The following is an 8,459-nucleotide window of genomic DNA, read 5'->3' on the forward strand; positions in this document are numbered from 1 at the left end:
GAAGGAAAAAAAAAAGGGGGGGGGGGGGGGGGGCAAATGGAAAATAGGGCACTATTGATATACAGGTAAAAGTCTGACCTCTATCTGGAGACCAACTAACAGAATTTGGCCCAGAAATTGGAAGGCAAGTGAAAGCCACAAGAACAATTTGAAAGAAGCCGAACAAGGATTAGAGTCTTTGCAGGTCCTGCAACTTACAGCTCCCCTATGATTATAACATAACAATCAATCGTAAATAGATCATTCATGGAACATGCCAAGATTTTGAAACATTTTATTTTAAAATGAGATGGTATCAAGTAATTCTTAAAGAAAAGGTGCATTAATGCCATAGTTTCTGAAATCTTAGTGCCTTCAGTGTTGTGAAATGTAAGAGTTGAAATCTGTTTCTGAAATCTTTGGTGCCTATTGGTACCATGTACCAATGCCTAGCCCACAACATAGAAGAAAATACATTTTTATTGAGACTGACTAGCATATGGTATAAATTCAGAGTGCTCTGTGCAGTAAACAAATTTAAAAGATAAGGATTGTAATCTATTCCAGCAGACGACCCATTGAAACACGTTGAAAATTGGCATTTGCAGTACAGATATTTGATCCTTGAAAATTAAAGTTCTGTTGTACAATTGCTCAAGAAAAAAAACCAGCTTGCTTTATGGCAAAACTACACTACAGATAGGCAGTTTTTACCAATTTCCTACATTCTTTTCACTCTTAATGAACAGGTCTCATTTTTCTTTTTAATACAAACTGCAGGACAAATGTTTTTTCAAATAGTTTTTAATCAGCATAATCCGTTAATATTAAAGCAGTCTACGGAACAGATACTCCCTAATGCATATGGTTATAATAGATGGTTAACAACTCTGTAACAAGGAAAACAATTTAAATCAAGAGATACACGTTTCCTCTCTATCGCTTCTCAATAAACATTCTGAAAACAGGTAGCATATAGGCTTCTTGCTCCTCAGCAGATTTAATCTTTTTCAACTCAGCTGGCCTTTTTGCGTTGTTCATTCCCTTCTTGGCCCTAGCTGAAAAAGTGTGTTAATTTTTACCTGATCTTATGGCTCTTGCTGTACTATCAATGTGGCATGACAGAAGTAGTGGAGGCTGGACATCCAAGCGTTACTATGGCTGCATAACACTACCTAATTGGTAGTGACTACTGTTCTCTCTAGAACCTTTTCCTATTTTATGTAATTCTAGTGGTATAAATTACATGTATCAACATATCGAAGCAAAGTAGTATTCTGCATAAGGTGATGCAGAGGAAAGTCTTTCAGTCTCGGGGCTGGGGAAGGGCTGTCACTAAATCTTTCAACTCGGGGGGAAGGGGGATAACCAAAACAATTCATGTTGCTGTGTAGAAAACTGTCTCAAGCAGCCTCTTCTGTATACCCATTCTGAATTGCTTTTTTATTTGGCAAGACTGGTCTGATTTTGCGATCGCTTTTCATGATTCAGTGATAAGAGGCAGAAACCAGCAATGCTGTTTACTGCATTGTTCCTGGACTAACAAACTTTGACTATATTTAACTGGTAGATAAGCGATTTGATTGCTATGGTGAAGGTAGCGCATTAGCTCATACATTGCTCAATATGCATTTTCCTGCATATGGTAGAGAAAGTATTTTATCTTGGGTTTGTTCATATTTAGAGATGATTTCAAGTTGTTGCCTCTTATTTCAGAAAAATTAGTCAGAGCAACTAATCTAGCAAGATTCCACACGTGATTTCAGCAGCTTGTTTTCCAAGCAAACAAATATAACATGCGTCAGTGCTGGGTTTGAGCTGGTTAAGTTGACCACTATCAAACAGCTTCTGAACCAGAAGATCAAGCCAGTAACTGTAATTAAAACTATGGCTATGTCAGGGTAAAATGAGGTTGGGCTTGTCAGGACAGAAAGTTGTAACAGCAAGAGCTGTTGACGAGTCACACCAACAGAAAACTTTTTCATTCAATTTTACATGCCGTTTTGATGAAGGAGAAAGTTATTAAGGCCTAAGGAAAATAGTTCTTCTCTCAGTTCATCTCATTTTTACCCATGAACAAATATAGAAATAAAAGGGAGAAATGAGAACATGCAAGCTTACTAAAATAAGCCATGACAGATCAACCTGATGACTTCATAAAAATCAAGTTTCATTTATGTTTAGTGAAGTGTCCTCAGGGAATTAAGACACAGACCATGCACAAAGGTTAAAAAAAAAAAATAAGGCAAGTAAAACAATAAGATACGAAAGTCACAATACCTATGCTGGATTGCAGCCAATTTGTATTCAATACTCCCATTAGCAACAGATTTAAGTTGTTCAAAGATTTGAACTTTTCTGCCATAAAAAATGGATATCATCAAAACAGAAGAACCAGACTGACTCTCACACAAAGACAGACCAAGATGTAGTACACAATGCAAAGTCATATACTTCAATAGAAATAATAAGTTTTACTACTAAGTAGCACGTATAAACAGTGACAGAAGGATCCAAATGCAGTTAAAAGCAGTAACCATAAGACATCAAATGCAGTAACAGCTAATAAAAAGGTAAGACTGAAGAAAACAAAACCAAGATCATGAACCTGACAGACACAACCACTGTCGGTGCTATGTCTTACAGTCGTAAGCGGTAAAAAGGCACCAAATGGCATATGTGAGCATCTGACCTTTATATCTTTGGCTCCAGCAGTTGTGAAAGTGCACAGGTACTGCCACCCTCAGGAGTAGCCATTTAAAAAAATACATTCTTCCAGCTGTAGACACAGACATACCTTTGCAGACTTAATCATTTTAATCACAACATTGCCACCAATTACTTTTGTGGTCTTGAACAAATTAGCTCTTTGCTACAGTTTTTGCAGTGGTAAAGGTTGAAGATAATACCAGCCGACCCTACAAAAGCGTTGCTAGATTTACTATTCAGTAGCAAATTGAAAATGAATACTGCTGTATAAACATTGCATTTTACTGCAGGGCTGAATGCGAACTAATAACTAACATTCCAACTGCCATCTTCTACACCTACTTTTTTTTTTTTTTAACACACATGCAAACAACTTCCCTCAAAGTTAATAGGAACAACACATGCTTACTGAAGGGAGAACAGACTTGTGTCTCTCTTTCTCAACCTAGAAATCTCCATTCAGTAACATTCAGCTTAGTCTATCTTCAGAGTATTAGTATCAGAAGATTATTCTTATATTTTCATTATATCAACATATTGTGATATTTTTACTGACATACAAAAGAAATTATGCAACTGTAAGGAGCAAAATTTGATTTTTGACATTCCCCAAGAAGGCAAACAGACTGAGAGTCCTGCTACTCCGAGCCTCCGTACCAGACCCAGTATCAACCCCCTTGAACTAACGTTAAGCCATCGGTAATTATAACAAGCCTTGGTGGAAAACCAAGATGTTCCTAGTAGTGGTCCTGACAAACAGCATCTGTATCAGCAACAGGAATTTGAGAGAAAGCCTTCCCATCTCTACTGGTACAGGATCTTTGTGCTGCTGAGAGACTTTCCAAAGGGGAAGCCCCTCAGTTAAAGAGCCTTGCTCTTAAGTTTGTGCTGGAGAGGAAGGACTCTGGTGTTAGGTCTTTCCCTCCAGTGAAGGAAAGTTTATGATTAGGCCGTACCAGAAACAAACAGCAGTGTAAAACTAAAGAACAATGTTCTACTACTATTAGGCAGAGGGAAAACTGGAGCAAATTTATCCTCTGCTTTGCAGAGTTCCTAAATTGGGGGAGAGATCAAATACAGCAGCGCTAAAGCATTCTTTATAAAAGCCTGCCGAAAATGTTGATGCTGTGTCCCATCATGCTAAGACAGCAAGCTTCAGGAAGTCTTCAGCCCCCAGAGCCTGCTTGTTTCAGTGCCTTCAGAGACTATGAGGATTTCTTAGGCAGACTCTCGACTGAGACAGCTGAAGCTAAAATCGAGCCTGCTTTCACTGAAACATAAGCTGGGAAGACCTCACTAGGCCCACGGCCTAGACAAAGCTGGAAAGTAATGCAGTCGTCATTTGCACCAGCAGCTGAAAACCAAAGAACACATTCTGATGGATGAGGTTTGGGAGGGGGCTGTTTATTTTGTGTGTGGGAGGGGAGATCGGGGAGGAGGAGGTTGCTATCAACCATAAATGCAAAGTGAAGCTCAGTACTTTTGATGGGGTTATCTGCTGTGGAGCTTGAGCTCCAGTATCCTTGGGTTCAGCGCTGCTTGGAGCACCCTAACAAGAAAGCTGCATCATTCACAGCCCTGGTACTTACAAGCTCAGACAGTGAATGACCTGCATATCCAACACCAGGAGGGAACGCTGTCTCACCACGGTAATACAGGCGCTCAAGGCCAATAAGACATCCACTCTGTATTTTGCACAGAAATAGAAAGAGACTTGTATGGCCAACATAGATTGTTCAGGCATACAACAGAATAGAAAGATAAATGAATCATAAGCAACATCTACTTTTATGCCAGTAGAAATGAAAATTTTACCAGAGTCAGATTAAAACAATACCAGAGAAAGGATCACTTTTGATTAGTTATCCTGAGAGGGATTAAAGGCATGCTTCAACCTCTAATTTGTCCTTACACATATAAGTATCACCCAAGTGGGCAAAAGTCCCCACTCCGATCATCTGATGTTCACAATCACCCAAAGTACAGCCAAACGTGAAGAAAACAGCTATACACAAAGCCTCATGAAAGATCCAGCATCCAGGTTTCCCGTTTCCTGGAAAGTGGTTAGACTACCTCATTTTCATGCAGTAGACAAATAATCCTAAGAGACTGTTTGATCAGCATCTTTATTAGAATAAGCGAACAACCTAATTCAGATTGCATGTCCAGGAGACTCGCAAGAAGTGCTAACTTTTTCTAAGAAACTTAAACCGTTCGTTAAGTCAGTCTGGATCTGACCTACATTATACTTAACGCGCTCTGGTAAGTAAGACCCAGTTGCCAAAGCCGACAGCTTTTTTCATATTAGAAGCTGTTTCCTAATCTTTCATTTCTAAGGGTAATAAATGTAGTTTCCATTTTAAATCTATAATGTTGTCACTCTTTAGAGTATACCTTTAGGTTTGGGGTTTTTTTTTTTTGGGGGGGGGGGGGAAAGGGTAAAGAAATTATCTGAAAGTGCTATAGAATAAACACTTCACGATGCTCACTAGTTGTATTAGTTCAGCCAATCATATTCTCCTACCAACATACTGTTTATCAGAACAATAACAGTACTTAACAATTTAGATGAAACCAGAAGGCAACCTCTGATGATAGTGTTAGAAAACAAATTTCTTTTGAAATACCACACAACAGTGCTGCTTTGCTACTGGTCTTTCATTCCCTGGCTTTGGTTGACACGAGACTGACAACTGAAATTAAAAGTACCTCAATGGCAGGAAACTCTACCATCCCTGTCACTAAATAACATTAGTATTTTCACATCATGACCATTACTTGTCCCGTTCCCGCTCAAAATCTTTTTAGAATTGCTTCAGTGCGAGATCTGTGTTTGCAAATAAACTTAATTGGTATTGATCACACCCACAAAGTTTATTTATGCACTGAGCATAAAGGTAGTCAGAGTATAAATTTGGCTTCTATGTGTGCTGAAAAAAAAGGAAGCAGCAATAAAACGTACATGAACACAGATGATGAGGGTCCCTGTAGACAATTTCGAGAATGGTACATTTGGAAATATAAATTATTTTGATTTGTGTACGCTCTGGAAAGCTTGAAAAAACAATGGGAAGACAGAAAAAGAAGTATACTTTCAAAAAGAGCTACATAATCTTAGGGGGGGAAAAAAGACAGCATCAAGCCTTAGGGGCTAGAGTGACAGTGACAGAGAAGGCTCCTTAGATTTTGGCTATACCTCACACCACTCACATTTTTCTCTCCCAGAACTTACATTGACCCTCAAGTTTTTATCATTCATTTTTGTGTCCTCTCCTCACACTTCCATTTTCAATCAAGAAATCAAGAATCAAGAGAGCTTATGCAAGAGCTAGGCACATTTCTGCTCATCTGAACCAGAGTTCTGGCATGGACAGCTGCAGACATTACAGCATTAAGGAGTTTCACAGGGTCCATCGACTTTTTAGACAGGCTTCAGTGGCAGTTGATCAGGTGTTTTGAAAATGTTTAAGCAGTTTCTTAAAAAAAAAGCAATTAGACCCTTAAACCAGATCTATCATAGATTAACTAAAAAGCTAGAATTATTAGAATGCAAGGGGAATGTGCAAAACCATGCGGCTGCTCTCACATAGCAAAATACGAAGTTACAGGCTTACCAGAACAGACACAGAGGCTCATATATTTGTATACTGCAGAGGTTCAAGGCTCAACAGTCCATGCAAGCAATAACAGAAAGAAGAAAAAAGCTTCTCACTTTGATAAACTCATTTCCATTTAGCTAATGTCTTACGTAAGCCCATATTTTTAGTTCAGGGATTCTCAAATGATCATTTCAGACACATTAAAATTTTCCAACGGAAGGCACAACCACGGGTAGCAAATATAAACCTACTGATAGTAGACCTGCTTTTTAAATTACTTTTTGTGGATTCCTCAGAAGGTACCCACAAACCTCAGGTTGAAAGCCATCAATTTACTCCTTCTGACCTTGCAAAGACCTCTGCTCACCGCAAAACTTTATGCCACAAGCTTTATATGGGTCTTCAAAAACCTACTTTATTTTTAAAAACCACAACATATACAGTAAGCTGAAAAATATCCCTGCACATTTACTGGTAAGCAGGTTTTACTTAATTTTTACCAATGCTAGCAGTTCACTGGATTGTATTACAGTGATTCTTCAAGGACTACACAGCAATTCGCAGGAAAAACATCAGTCCGACAGTTCAACCAAAGCCTCTAATAGAAACCCCAACATTATACTAAGAAAAAGAAATCAGCAAAAGTCCCACCTGAACAAATAACCCAAATCCAAAGAACTACTGAATGGATAAAAGGCCTGTATTCATTTGCCAAGTGATGAAATATAATAAAAATGTGAAATTAAGTATTTAAAACAAATTAAGTACTTAAAACTATTAAATAATCAAGAATTGTTGAGACCGAGGCTATTTTTCAGTCTAAATACCATATGGGTGGATGTGTTTTTCTTTCATTTACTGAAAACAAAAGTCATGCTATGTCAGCATACAGACTGCTAAATAAATCAAGGAGGTTAGTTAAACACATGTTAAAATGTTAGAGAGAAAAAGGACATTCCTTAACATATTTAGTATTCCTGCAAAGTTGCTGGGGGGGGGGAAGACAACTAGTTTACAGAAAAAAAACAGTTAAAGAAAATGAGAAGATCTGATTAATTTATTAAGTCAAACAGTCAAATTGTAAAAAGACAATATGAAAAATAAAAGCAAACACTGAAATAAGAGGGAGAATTCAGAAAAAGAAATGAAGACAAAAATTGGTAACTATCCATGTATAAGTCCCCCTCAGTAAAGCATACAAGGACAAATAGAAAGATTATCATACAAAGAAAAATACTGAAAATATTAATTCTGCAGCTATCTCACTCGAGGGTGATTTTTAAATTAAACATAGATGCCACACTGTCTTATCAAGAACTCAAGAAGTCTTCTAGAAGAAACATGTTACTTCTGAAAAACAAGCTGGGGCTACATTGTAAAACTAGAGAACTGCAAACTTGGCAAATGTAAAAGAAAAATAACTCACTCAAAACAGAATTTACTGGCATTAAATCTGATGTTAGGCTGCCCTCTTCAACCATGAATTTGAAGGATTCATGTCCTTTCTTGAATAAATGCTTCAGTATTTGTAAACCATCATGAAAAGTGAAACTACAGAAGTATGAGGTGATCTAACAATAATTATTGTTCATTCAAGTGTAATGGTATCAGACATGAACCCACTTCTGAGCGAATGCTCGTCACAGCCCATTCTTAGTATGGATGCCCCTATCCAATGAAAAATATGCACAGTTGATGTGCAAGTCTGTCAAACTGCTTTTGAAATAGTTCAAACTGCCATACTTGGGCCCTAAGATTCCTTTCCTCCTATAGCTCAAAATATAAAAGGTAAACAGAATACTACCTCTGCTTACTTCCCCTGTAGATCTTAGAATGGTATTAAGGAGTGTCGTGGTTTAATTTCAGTCGGCAACTAAGCACCACGCAGCCGCTCGCTCACTCCCCCCCACCCGGTGGGATGGGGGAGAGAATTGGAAGAGCACAAGTGAGAAAAACTCGTGGGTTGAGATAAAAACAGTTTAATAATTGAAATAAAATGATAATAATAATATGATGATAATAATAATAATAATACACAAAGCAAGTGATGCACAGTACAATTGCTCACCACCCGCCGACCGATGCCCAGCCAGTCCCCGAGCAGCGGCCCCCCCGGCCAACTTTCCCCAGTTTATGTACTGAGCATGACGTCACATGGTATGGAATGTCCCT

Source organism: Aptenodytes forsteri, unplaced genomic scaffold (genome assembly GCF_000699145.1).
Source record: "Aptenodytes forsteri isolate BGI_AS27 unplaced genomic scaffold, ASM69914v1 Scaffold322, whole genome shotgun sequence".
Classification (NCBI taxonomy): Eukaryota; Metazoa; Chordata; class Aves; order Sphenisciformes; family Spheniscidae; genus Aptenodytes; species Aptenodytes forsteri.